The sequence below is a fragment of the Macaca fascicularis genome, chromosome 4, assembly GCF_037993035.2.
Source record: "Macaca fascicularis isolate 582-1 chromosome 4, T2T-MFA8v1.1".
Lineage (NCBI taxonomy): Eukaryota > Metazoa > Chordata > Mammalia > Primates > Cercopithecidae > Macaca > Macaca fascicularis.
In genome coordinates, this window is record NC_088378.1 from 28218600 (window position 1) to 28232871 (window position 14272).

Below are 14272 nucleotides of genomic sequence, written 5' to 3' on the forward strand. Positions count from 1 at the left end.
GCAGATGACTGAAGAATTTAGAGCTTTTTTGTTTGTTTGTTTCTGTTGTGCTGAACTAACCAAAGGGTAAAACATTCTCTGGGAATCTCTAGCTTCAAGCGTTGGTTGCCCTTGCGTGCACCTTTGAAAATGCTCCACTGACAGAAACTCCTAACTGATGGAGCCAAGTTCCAGATCTGTGGTTTAAGATTTGCTTCAGGGATCAGGTTGCTCAAACTTCCTACAGCTCTTATGAACTCAGAGTATGAAATTCATCTTTCAACTCACCCAGAACTAATGTATTTGCCCAGTATTTTCTGAACAGTGTGCTTTATCTTGGAGAATAACATATTTAATTGAGACTTCTTGATTATAAAATTAGAAATTATTTATGTAAATAAAAACTCAGTTTTTCTGAACCATTTATGAAAGCTCATTTGAAATACAGCATAACCTAATACAATTTACATAAGACCTAAAAAGGTCTACTGTAATTTCCAGGATATAAGAGGAAAGAACAGTTCATAATAGAGATGAGTTTGCACTTGCATTCCTGTTTCAAAACCTAGCAAATGCTTATAAAGCACTGCCTTGTGGCCAGCACTCCTTTATGCCCTGGACATATGTTAATTCATTTAACTTTTTTTCTTTTTTTTTTTTTTTTTTTTGAGTTGGAGTGTCACTCTTGTTGCCCAGGCTGGAGTACAGTGGTATAACCTTGGCTCACTACAACCTCCGCCTCCGGGGTTCACGTGATTCTCCTACCTGAGCCTCCCCAGTAGCTAGGATTACAGGCACCCACCAACAGGCCCGGGTAATTTTTTATATTTTAAGTAGGGACGGGGTTTCACCATGCTGGCCAGGCCGGTCTCGAACTCCTGATCTCAGGTGATCTACTGCCTCGGCCTCCCGAAGTGCTGGGATTACAGGTGTGAGATGCCATGCCAACCAATTCATTTAATTCTTAAACAGTCATATGAAGCAGATGCTATTGTTTTACTCTTTTTAAAGATGAAACAAAACAAAAACCCTGAGGTATACACAGGAATTAAATTGGTCAGAGTCACACAGTTGCTGAGCGGCAAAGCTGGCACTAGAATCCAGGCAGCAGTTCCAAAGCCTGCGCTCACACAACTCTGTAGATTTCTATATTTGCATTATTTAGTTGTTTCAGTGTGCCCTGTGACAGCAAGAAACGAAGGATCAGAACTTGAATTATGGAGGTGATCTTCATTCATTAATCTGTTCCTTCGTTCATTTTTTGGTACAAGTCCTTGAACCAAAAAACCAAAGTCAAGATCTTGTAAAAATATTTATTTTCTTAGCTCCTTATTTTAGTACATCCAGGGAACTGTGAAAAGCAAAATGATAACTTGAAACTATGTAATATCTAATAATATAAAACTGACAGGACTTGAAGCTATATGGTACAGAGATTAAGAACATAACTTTGGAACCAGTCAGACCTTCAGACAAGTTACTTAACCTATCTGGGCACTAATTTTCTCAAACTATAAAATAGGGAAAATAACAGTTTTCACCACATAAGATTGATTCAAAGAGGAAATTAAATAATACATATGTAGCAAGTATGAATCTCTGGTAGGCAGGGCCTATATTCTTCACTTTCTACAGAACACTTAATTTCTTCTTTTAACTTTATTCTGCTTGACTGGTGGCAAGTTTAACCTTAGTCATTAGGGGAAGTTCTCTCTTCCCTGTAGTCTGGTCATGGTTCCATTAAGTTACGTAGTTCCAAGGCATTTTGAGAGCAGTAGGTGTTCCTCCAATTATATTTCTCATTGGATAATTTAAATTTTCTCAGTCTTCCATAAAGTGCTTTGTAAATTCAGATGAAAGCCCAGCCTCTCATCCAAGCTGGGGTTCCTGAGCCCATCTATATAGATGTTGCATGGAGGCAGTTATTGAGTAGGGGTTTACCTTGGTACACCACTGAGGCATCCATCATTCCTGTCGTCTGCTTCTTCGGGTCTGCTGGCCTTTTGTTGATTCCGTACCATATGTGGCACTCTCTACTTAAAAGCCCTTCTCAGCCATTTTCTCTCCTTGTCTTACCTTATTTCTTATGTCACAGTGTAGAAGCAATGAGTTTTCCTGTACTCTGGAGACCCATAGAGACCTCTTTCATCCTGTGGTTCCCTGCATCCTGGATGAAAACTTTCCAATCTTTGGTGATGTGGAGTGTGTTTGTACGGGAGGACAAAGGCAACCTGATCCTCATGAATCTCTTTTCTTATAAGGGGAGAGCCTCTTAATACAAATTTTTAAGTAATTCCCTGGCTATTTCTAATCCTGTCCCTTCCTTCCACCTCCTTGAGGCAAGAATGAAAGTACTCAGTACGTAGAAAATGGAGGAGAATACTGGAAAGGGATAATAAAATATTAGAAGAAAAAAACTATAAATAAATATCTTAAAATTCTTACTGAAACACCTAGGGTTTGATCTAGGTCCTGCTGCTCGCTACACAGAAAGCCAATCACTGAGACAATAAGTATGGCAGGGAAGAAGGCTTTATTCAAGTGCTGCAGCCAAGGACAATGGGAGATCTGTCTCAAATTGGAATACAATTGATAGAATAAAATTGGGGGTTTATGTATTGGGGAAAGAATACAACTACATGTGGGTAAACGGACATCAGAGAGGGGTAGAGAAACCATGAGGATGAGGGGCCTGGCATCTCATTGTCTGGGTGTGGTGGTCTGGTGAGTTTCAGTCCCTTGATGCTATCTGGGAGGGCTGAGAGTTTGTTTCCTGAGGAAGGAACTCAGATTAGGCAAAAGTAAACTTGAAGCTTTCGAAACAAGAAAGTCAGTTTCTATGTTTATTTAAAAAGACTATTAATGTCAGTTCTATGGGTCAGTTTCAAAATATGATACCAACAAATATTACTCAAGGATTTGATGTAGATAGGTTAGTACTCAGTAAATGCTTGCTTTCATTGCTACTAGTCTTGCTGTCATTGTAATTACTGATAATAGGTAAAGAACACAAGGAAAAACAGAATCACCACAGACCAGAAGACAGAAGAAGAACCTGTGCCTTTAAAATCAAGCCCAAGGCAGAGTGGGTCCACTTTCTGTCTCTGAAGGCTACTGATGCCTAGATGTCTATTATGGTGGTTCTTGGCTATCTACACCCATGCTGCAGGTGGGTGATCTCCCTGGACACCTCTTCTTTTCACCTTTCATCATTCCACAAGCTTATATACAAAAATAAAGTGTTATGGGGCCATTCTGTGAATAAGACACTCGAATGTCAAGGGATTTCTGCTTTCTGACAAAGTATAAATTAAACCAAATAGTGATGAATATTCTTTATTGATTCTAATTGATTATGATTTTGTTGAAGATAATGAACTCAATGATTAGTAATGATTACACAGCTAGTTAGAATTAGAATTGCATCGATAAATCACTCTAATAACAAGCAAGTGCCTTCCATTATAACAATTTTGTTATGTCCAAAAAACTCATTTTCATAATGGAGATTCATTTAGTTTTTCAGCAATATATATTGAGCACCCATAAAATGTCAAGAACCATTCTGTGGACTAAGTATATGTTTGCAAGCCATAGAGAAAAATCTCAGCCTTCAAGGAGCTTACATTCTAGTGGGGAAGATGAGAAATCAGTAAGATAAAAAAGTAGCATGCATAGTGTGTTAGAGTGTGCTAAATGCAAATGAGAAATAATAAAGCAGAAGTGGGAAGTTTGGAATGTGTGGTCAAGGTGAGACTGTAATTTTAGACAGAGTGACCGGGATAACCTTTGAGTAAATCACTGAAGGAAGTGAGAGAATAAACCACATGGGTCTCAGGGAAACGAGTTCTCCAGGCAGACGGGACAGAACATGTAAAAGCGCTGAGGCAGGAGAATGCCTGCTGTGTTCAAGAATCAGCAAGGAGACCTAGTGGAGTGAATTGCAGGAGAGGTACAGGAGAGAAGGGGAGGGTGAGACAAATCAGGAGGAGACTCGTGCCATTGGCAGGGGGGTTTCTTTTACTGTGAGATGGGAAGCCACTGGAGAACATTTCGCAGAGGGGGTGACATGAGTTTATTCTATTTTAAGAGGATTACTCTGGCTTTTATCCTGTAAATAGATTGCAAGGGAACAAGGGCATGGAGAATTCTCTAATTTATGAGCTATTGTAGAGAAAATGTTGATATAGTTGAGACCCATTCAATTCTAATTCTATAAATTCTCCTTTTCCTGTGCTGCAGTCTGAGAATTTTGAGAAGTGAAATTCTAACTTCTACATTTGTACTTACATCCGCTCAACACTCAATAATTGTGCTGAGAGTAATATGTGTGAGATGTAGTTCTTGGCCCTGTGAGAAATACTGTGATGAACTAGAGAGGACTGCCCACAAGAAATTCTCATTTCAGAAGCTGTGATATAACCTGTAAATGTTAGACTTTGAGAACATTTATAGAGATGGAAAAATAGCATAAAGAATTGGCTACAGTGATGTGGTTGTTCAGGTCTCTGAGAAAAACTCTCAGGCCAAAAATGTCATCTAAAAAATTTCAGATAGGAGAAATAAACAGATAAGCTGTGATACAATCTTGTCTTGTTTTATTTTTCTTTCATTCCTTATTTTCATTTTCCTTTTTTAATCTCTTTCTTTTAACTGTTATGCAAGGAAACCAAGCATGTTGACATCAATTACTCACAGCCTTAACTGATCACTTCGCCAAATCACTAAGTTTACAGATGACTACCTATTTTCCATTTTGAATTATCAAGGAATTAACAGTTCGACAATGTTAGTTACACCTGCTTCACATGTTTGGATCCCTCAGACCACGAGGGAACTATCTTAGTAACAACCTAGGTGACTGTCGTAGTCATTGAGATGTAGTTGAACTGTAGCTGTTAAATGGAAAGCATTCTACCACATAAATAATTGAGGTTTATATGACAATTTGAGGCTGGTGTGGTGCATGACACCTGTAATCCTAGCCCTTTGGGGGCCAAGGTAGGCGGACCACTTGAGGTCAGGAGTTCGAGACTAGTCTGGCCAAGATGGCAAAGCCCCGTCTCGACTAAAAGTCCAAAAATTAGTAGAGTGTTGTGGTGTGCCCCTGTAATCCCAGCTACTCGGGAGGCTGAGGCAGAACAATCTCTTGAATCCAGGAGACAGAGGTTGCAGTGAGCCAAGATCATGCCACTGCACTCTAGCCTGTGTGAAAGAGTGAGATTCCATCTCAAAATAAATAAATAAATAAATTTTTAAAAAGTAAAAAATAAAAATAAAAATAAATGGAAATTTGAAATGGGGACAGCCTTAATATCCGTGCTTTGTATTTTTTTTTCTTCAGGCTGGGTGGAGGGTCTCTCCTCTGCTTGCCTGGTACCCAATAAGTGCCTATGTTAGTGGAATGTATCAAAATTAACTGAAAATTTGCCTGTGCCACCCTCCCACCTCTTTGACGGCAGGGTCAGGTGTTATTCACACCTGTTCGTGACCACCCCAGGGCCTGACAGATGTTAGTTGTTCCATAAATGTTTATTGCATTAAACTGTTGAACTGGCTGTGAATATAGCACTTAGGTGACTTTCTTATGGAGGGCAAATAGGCATTGAATAATCATTTTTGAGTGCCAAATATTTATCAAATACCAGGCACTCATAATCCAAAGATGCATCAAATTCCATTGCCATCCTGGAAGAGCCCGAAGTCCAGTGGAAGAGAGAGACTTGAAAACTCATAATTGTAACCTGGGGATGTGACTATAACAAGTTTAATCTGAGATTTAGACAACACACGGAAGGGCTACTCGTCTCTCTTGAAATTGCAGCAGGATTCACTGAAAAAGTTTAATAAAGACCTTGAAGAGTGGAAATTGTTTTGTCTTATAAAGAAAAGTTGGAAACTTATTACAGGAAATGCACAGCAGATATTGAAAGCTCTAGAGGTATGAAAGTAAAAATGCCGTCAATTCCTAAAATAGTTTAGGCCTTGTTTGTGAGCATATTGGATGAGTGGGATGAGAGCTTAAGCCAAAAGCTAAAGGGATTTATCACATATGAGAATGAATTTGAATGTACAGATTGGTTGAAAAGAAATGGAAAGTTATATAGAAATGATAGGCTAGAATTGTATTTTAGAAAGGTCATTTTGGTGACATATGGAGGATGGATTAGAAAAGGAAAAGACCAAAAGCTGGAAAACCAGTTAGGTTGATAACAAGCAACGATGGGCCCTCACGTTGTGTATTGCTGTGGTTGGAAATGTGGACTCTGGATCGAGCCTACCTGGGTTTGCCTTCTGGTCTCCATGATCTTGAGCAAGTTAGTTAACCATTTGGTGCTTCAGTTTTCTCATCTGCATAAGGAGAATATTCAGGAAAGCTGTATAAGGGATGTTATAAGTATTAAATTAATGAAGCATATAAAGTTCATAACAAATAGTAACCATTTAGTAAGTATTGCTTGTTATAATTAAAATCTCATTGGAATATCATAAACATTTTGTGAGGAAGATGCAGTGTTTACACTCATTTTTTTTTTTTTTCTTTTTCCCAAATGGCTGTTGAATTTATTTGCTTGATCAATAATGGTCCTGGCAAAAATTAGTTAACCAATGCTGAGACATTTGTAATGAAATACTAATTTTAAAAATCCATGACACCTTGATAGAAATTAGAGTTTACACAAACAAAAAAGGAACCTTCGATATCGCCAGCAGCTACAAAGTGAATGTACTGAGACCGACAGGACAGCAAGAAGGCATTTGCACATTTATATCTGACACCCGACCATACTTTCAGTCACCAGAATATCTTCTCTCCAGATTTAAAAAAATAGTATGCTGATTTCTATAACAAAGCTTTTTTCCGTACAAAAATCAAATAATGGCCAACGAGTCACAACAGTGCAATAGGTAGAGGATTAAAAACTGCATCAAACAGGTGCTGAAAATAAATACTACCTAGGAGGAGGAGGAGAGAGCCCTCGTGTGGGGTTTGTTTTCGTCCCCTTGAGTGTGTGTGGGGTTTGTCTTCCGAGCCACGAGCCTGGCCTGTCTCACGGTGCTATTCACTCTGACAGAGTGCACCTGCAGCACGTGCCTCCAGGGCCCGGCCTCCCAGAAGCCTCAGAGCATCAGAGCATCCGTCTCATGTCTCATCGGATGGACCAGAGACAAGAAAATAGGGTGGGGCGAATCACAGTTACCATTCAAAGGAAAGGAATTTTTTTCTATTGCTCAATCTTGTCAATTGGGAGTCAGTCCACCAGTAGGTTCACTGAGACGATATGGATAATTTCAAACTTTTGTTTAAGAGCATATATATGGCTTATTCAGGCAAGGAGACGTGTACATTCTAGCCCAAGCAAGCAATCAGAGTCATTCAGTTTTTAAGGAAGGTCAGTCGTTTAAAAGATTTCTGGTTTGAGCAACATCCTCTGTGGATGCACCAGGCCAAGGTGACTACCTTTGACCAACCCAGTGAGAAGGCCTTTGCTGGTCCCCGCAGTGAGGAACCCGCGGGAACGGGCGGCCTCCTCCCCGCAGGCCTGCGCTGCCCAGGGCCGGTGGGCGGGCTCCACAGGCAACCCGTCTGTGGCCAGATAGGCCGTCCTGGTGACTCGGGCTTATGGACTGCAGTTTACAACTGCAGGAGACAGTTAGGAGGGTGGACCAGGGAACACCCACCAGGCGCTGCTCTGACCAGTCAGAGAACGTGAGGCAGCTCCCCCATAGGGATCTGCACCGAGAAGGTGTGGAAGGCACAAGCAAGAGTGACGGTACCAGAGATCCCGGAGGGCGTGGCTCGCGGCAGCCACAGCAGGCGCAGCGCTGACCTGGTGTGGTTCCCCCCTTGAATGAGAAAGAGATCCTGATTCTGCTGTGATAACAAAGCAAAGAAAGACGTTTTTTGGTTTAAAAAGAAGCCACTCAAGGGTTAAAATAGTTATTTTAAGTTAACAAAGAAAATTAATCTTCAAATAAGCTGACACTATCTGGAAAACTCATCTGTCCCTAAAGCCCACAATGTGTCCACTGCTTTGTCCTCCCATGGAACCTGAGCCTGACGCGAAGGAGTCAGACGTGTGACAGAGGAAGAGTCTGAGAAGAGAAGACACCTTTACAGAATGTACAGCGGGAGAGCCGGCCTGGCCCCCGGGTTACAGTAAGATGCACGGGTCCTTTCAGTGTCATGGACTCCAGACGGCCGCGCAGGCTGCTCAGATGGACGTCTCCTTCCTGTCCCTGCTGGGCGATGGCTTCGCCGGCTCCTTGCCTGCCTTTGGCTGCTCTTTAGCTGCTTTTGGCTCGAGGATGCCGTCTCTGGGCGGCTGGACGGCAACCCCGCGCCACTCAGGCTCCTGGTCCTCCTGTGCCTGCTGCTCGGCCTTGGCCCGCTGCATCTGGAGCAGCCGCAGCTGCACTCGCAGCTCGATGATCGCCTCGCGCTCCTCATGAATTGCTTGATTCAAATGATTGTTCTTTATTTCCAGCTCTTCGTTCTGTCTCTGTAAGTCTTCTAGAATGATCTGCAGCTCCTCCTCATCCTCACTCTCGCTCTCGCTCTCGGAGGAGTACTCCTCAGTCTCACTTCGGCCATGCTGCTGGCGACTCTGAATTTCGGCAAGCTCAGCTCTGAGGCGTTCTATCTCTTCTTTTTCTGAGGCAATCTGCTGGCGCAGAAACTGCTCCATGGCCAGGAGCTCCTCCTGTTCAGTCAGGATCTCATTCTCCTGAGCCAGGAGAATATTTATAACTTCTTCATTTTCATTCATCTCTTCTTTGGAAACATCCTCTTTTGAAAGACTGGCTATCTCTTGTGCAATCTTGGTTTCACACTCCTGTCTTTTAGCTTCTCTGAGTTTTCTTTTGAGGGCTGTCAAAATTCTTTGTACTTCCCATAATCTTTCTTCTTTGGACAAATCCTTTATCCCGCCCTGCAGATCTCGATGTAAACAATTCAAAAGAAACTCCTGTCTCCTGATCTCCTCCTTGATGCCCGCCTGGGTCTCCGGCAGTGTGGGCATCGTGGCCATGTTAGACCATCGCAGAGGTTTCGTCACTTGCTTTAGTACCACATTTCCAAAGAGTTCTTGCACATGTGTGAAAAACACATACAGGACTCGATTGCTGATCTGCACGGTTGGGCTGAGCACTATAGAAATGTTCTGTATATTCATTTTTGTTTCCAGTTCCTTTGCGATGACATGGTCCATGTGCACAATGAGCCAAGAAATCAGAAGATAGTTACATTCTGGCAGTTCTTTGAGTAAACGCTGGAATTCCTGCACTTTCTCAGTCTCCGTGGTCCTCCCACAAGCCTCTTCAAATCTGGGCATAAGCTCTTTGGTAAGCAAATTCTCTGGAAGGTCTCGCAAATACTGCTTCAGCAAACTGGCTACAGTGTTAGGCTCATATTCTTCCAAGTTTGTAGACTCCTCCCGGTCATAGGCTGCTTTTAGCTCATCCACCTTTGATTTAATTCCTGATACTCTGTAGATGCCTTCACACTTCATGCCATACTTCTCTACGTAATCTATACATTCACGGAAAACGGCTGGCAGCCGAATGCCATCATACATCATGGTCCTCTCTACTGCATCAGCCAAAGGAATTCCAAAAATGGGTTTGAGATTTGGAACATCAATCTGAGGCACCTCTGGCTCCTGAATTGGCTTTTTCTTTTTCTTCTTTTCCTTCCACTGTTTAACAACATCAGCTGCTGTCAAGTCTTTTGACTTCTTCTCTTTATGTTTTTCTTCTTTGTGCTTTTCTTCTTTATGCTTTTCTTCTTTGGGTTTCTCTTTTATTTTAAAATCCTTTTCCTTCTTTTTAGAAAAGCTGGGCTTCTTGAAAACATGGATACCCTTGGACCTCTTCATTTTAGAAGGACTTTCTGCCTCATCTCCAGAGCTATCTTCCTGAAAGGCTGCATAGCCTTCAGTCCTCTTTTCCTTTTTCTTAAATTTCCCTTTTTTCTTCCCATGATCTTTCTCATCATCAGACACTATATCAGGAGGCTCATGGAGGATGTCGTCGGGAGGTGAAGGCTCGCCAGTGCGGTACAGTCCAGGAAACTTAGTAGGGCTGATCTCTTCAGAGCTGGGGGTCCGGGTAAGCCCGCTGCCATGCTCCACCCTGCGGTGTTCACTGGGGCTGCTTGTGGGGGGCAGGAAGCACTCAGTCATGCTGATGCCCTGACTAGGAAGGGACGAGGTCTTCTCTGTTACCTATCCATTACACCTGTGCCTGCCGCCGCGCGACCGCCCGCCCCGCCGCAGCCTCCGCCTCCTCGCGCTCACTCTGCCGCGGCAGCCACCGGAGCCGCCTCCTGCGCTGCGCCGCAGGCCGGCCTCGGGCGGCCCATTCCCACCCCGCCCAGCCTCCGCTACACTCATTTTATAGTTATAAATACTAAGGCTTCTGGAGTTTAAGTCACTATGATGGCTAAATACTATATTTCATACATTTGCATATTAAGTACATGTATAAGCAGTCATAAGACAATGGGAAAAAATAAGAGTTTATTATTTACTAATATCTATCAATGTATCTTGAATTTGATAGACTTATTAAAATCATGCAGTCATGAAGCTCTCATTCCCTTTAGATTTTTACTGCAAATTCAGAAGTTTAGAATATAACTGAAGCAATCACATGGCATCTATAGAAAACAAGGTTTGGAACTATACAGCAGAAAAGTACAGACTATAAATGATAACATTTGCTCACTGGCCTTGCTCTGCAGACACAAGCTTCAATCTGCCTGACTCCATACCTATATTTGTCCTGTCAACTGAAGAGATACTCTATAGACTCTTAGTTTCCTAACATGGCCATGTTAATACATTTTACAAAGTTGCGTATCTTGTCAAGAAGGAAAAAAAAAAAAAAATCATTGCATAGTTAATTCGTAGTCTTCTATCATAGTAACAGGCCAGATAAGGTCTAACTAAGGTCTTAGAACTTATTTGTAAACCATATCATCTATGCTACTATAAATGTTTGTTTGTTTGTTTAATTTAAATGGCAGGTGACAACACCATCTCCCAGCTTAGCAAATGTCCTATGTCCCTCATGATTCTTTTAAGACATGTAGTACTTTGTTATACTGTTACTCAGACATGCATAATATCACTTGATTAAAAAAAGAAATTCAAATTTCAGAACCATCTATGCTTTATCAAGCAATTTCTACGGGTGAGTTCCTGATGTGCAAACTATGGAAAATGGCAATTTTGAAGCACCTATCAGATAAATTTTCAGCAATGTGATGAAGGAGCAGATAAACATCTGTTTTCCTTGTCGGATAAAGGAAATAGAACACCCTGTGGATAAGTCCTAAGTATCTCTTAATAGTTGTTGGACTTCCTCAACTCATATGGGCTTAAGGTGTCATAATTCACAAAGTAAAAGTTTCTTTTAGTTTTCATAAGGACAATTTATGTGTGTAGCAGGGGGAATGAGAAGCTATTTAACATTGGAGAAGTGCATTAAAAATTACACTTTCGATATTTATTTAGTAGTATTTTGTTTAAACTCTTCTTTTGGATCCTGAGTTCCATAGCTTCTAGTATGCAGATGCCTCACCTCACCAACCACTCCTGTATTCACTCATCTCCTCTTGCCTCTGTCAGTGCCCAGTCTGGGAGATCTCCTAAAACATTACCCAGATGGTGTGGAGAACAATAAGCCATAGTTGGCAAATATATATTAAACTTTGAAAGATTGTTTTTTTCTTTATACAGTTCTAAATTTTGGTTTGATTTTTCAGGGCAATCGTAAGTTACATTTCTAAATAAAAATAAGTCTAATACAGAAAAAAAATCTATAGTTGGTTATTTCAACTGGCCAATTACTTCTGATGAAATTGCTCTATAAAATAGATATAAAACCTCCTGTATCACTAAATCTTAATTACATTGTGGATGTGGAAACTAGCACTACTCAGTAGCCTTAGAAAAAGATTGGACCCCCAGTGGGAAAAGGATGCTGAATAACGGATGCCATAGCCTTATCATTTTTGCATTTTTGTGATAAATTCTTGAGTAGGTCAATATTTAAGTATAGTTTTTAATTTTTAGTTGCTATTTTAAAATCTATATCTCATTCAGTGTCACCTAATGTTTAATAACAATAATGTTTGAACTTGTGTATACCAGCTATATAAAATGGTGACTAAAACACCATTCCAATCTTTAATATGTTTGAAGTCTTGGTATAAGTCATTTATAATTCATATCTCATAATTTTTATTGTATATTTGTTGATAAAAATCACTGCATAAATTTCACCATTTGTGCAGACTGGTCCACATCTAAATTATATGGCCATATAAGCTGTATGTATATTATATAGATATATACATAGATGTAAACATGTAGATGTAGAAATAGGCATGGATCTAGATATGTACATTTACATTTTCAGAAGTCATTGAGGCCTATAGCATTTGCTTTTTTTCAAGTTACTTCATTCAAATATGTTAAACTAATAGAAAGATGCATGCTTTCTTTATGTTAGTTAAACTTTACATCATATCTATGTATTTCATTCAAATATGTTAAACTAATAGAAAGATGCATGCTTTCTTTATGTTAGTTAAACTTTACATCATATCTATGTATGTATTAGGTTCATGTTTGCTATCCATGACTATTTTCAACAATGGAAACAAACTTTGGAACAGTTTATAATTTAAAAATTATCCTACTCTTAGAAATATTAGAATATAGAAATATTATTTTCTTCAGCCTTATTTTTAATACTGTTGTATACCAAAGTTGTTTAAATAGGTTCAATTCAGGACATATAGCACATGCCATTCTTGTAAATATACCAATTTTAAAGTAAATACATACTTAGAATTTTCAAAATGGATACACTGAAACAAATAGCCTAAAATTGGCAATTTATTTTGTAATAAGATAACGGAAGGGAGTTTAGGCAATTTTATGTGCCTTTTATCAAAAAACCCAGAATTATTTTCCTACAGAAAAACCACCAGTGCAAGTAATTAGTAGACTGTGCTTTACTGACCAGGCTGCTTTCTAATTCTCACCATGATGCTACTCCACTCTCTATGCACTTACAGGGCTGTAATTACATATGAGGCTTTAGATTTTGCCAGGCCAGCAAGGCAATCAGCCCCCTTGGAACAAGTTGAAATGGAAAGCAGCAAGAGTATAATACACCTGGGTGATGTCATGTCAGCAAAATGCATGGACTTAGTGGAGCTCACCTGTAGCCAGGGTACTGGAGTCTGAGACTGACATTGTTTCCTTCAAACAGAAATGTGAAATGTCATTTTCAGTAAATCAAATAAATCCCATCAAGAAGAATTGAAAAATAAACAAAATACAAAACTCCAAGATTAAAAAGACAAAGTAGGAGGCAAAACCATTATTTCTAGACTTAGTTATGATTTTTATTCTGTCTATTTGATTGTTCACATCTGAAGCAAAATATATTTTGCATATCTTAATGTAATATTTTTTGAATTCGTCATAATCTGTTACCCATAATACTCATGATGATCCTTTATGTAAAGAAGTATTCTAAGAATGTTTATTGACAAATTATTTCCTATAAGTTTTCTCTAACATTTTTGGAGTATAATTTATCTGTTAGGTCAAACTCTATGTATACGACTGAGATATGGCTGGCTTCTCACATAATTTAACCCATATTTATCACTCTGCTGCCCAGACTGGAGTGCAGTGGCATGATCTTGGCTCACTTTAACCTCGACTTCTTGAGCTCAACTGATCCTCCCATCTGAGCCTCCCAAATAGCTGGGACTACAGGCACGCACTACCACACCCGGCTAATTTTTTGCATTTTTGGTAGAGATGGGGTTTCACCAGGTTGCCCAGGCTGGTCTTGAACTTCTGAGCTCTAGTGATCCACGCACCTCAGTCTCCCAAAGTGCTGGGATGACAGACATGAGCTACCACACCTGGACTAATTTAATTGAACTTTTTGCCATGACATTTTACTACTCTGCTAGCCTCTCCCCAAGAAACGTAGCTGATTTGAAACAGAGGTAGAAACACCTTCAAGGTATTAAGACATTCATACAGACCTACATGACTTTAACGTTGCTTAGCATAGTGAGGTAATATAAAATTGGACAAGAGAGTATAGGCTTCAGTTGTCAGGTCTATACAGATAAAGATATGGATGTGGATATAAACAGTACATGGATATAGATATGAACATGTAGATATATAGATGTACATACACAATTCTTAGATGTAATGATCATATTTTTAAAATACAATGGAAAGGGCTACTT

General features: G+C 40.0%; 1 protein-coding gene and 1 pseudogene across 8 annotated transcripts in view; one reads left to right on the forward strand and one right to left on the reverse strand.

Moving 5' to 3' along the window:
- The window catches only part of NKAIN2 (sodium/potassium transporting ATPase interacting 2), a 1020326-nt gene that overhangs the window by 468608 nt on the left and 537446 nt on the right, over positions 1-14272 (forward strand). The window contains exon 1 of one of the 8 annotated variants that reach the window (XR_006697366.3): positions 2975-3148. The exons of the other annotated variants lie outside the window; for them this stretch is intronic. The gene's annotated coding sequence lies outside the window, so the exon portion shown is untranslated. Of the gene's footprint in view, positions 1-2974; positions 3149-14272 lie in introns of those variants that run through there. 8 annotated transcript variants of the gene reach the window in all.
- On the reverse strand, positions 6917-10280 carry LOC135970531 (ralA-binding protein 1 pseudogene; annotated as a pseudogene).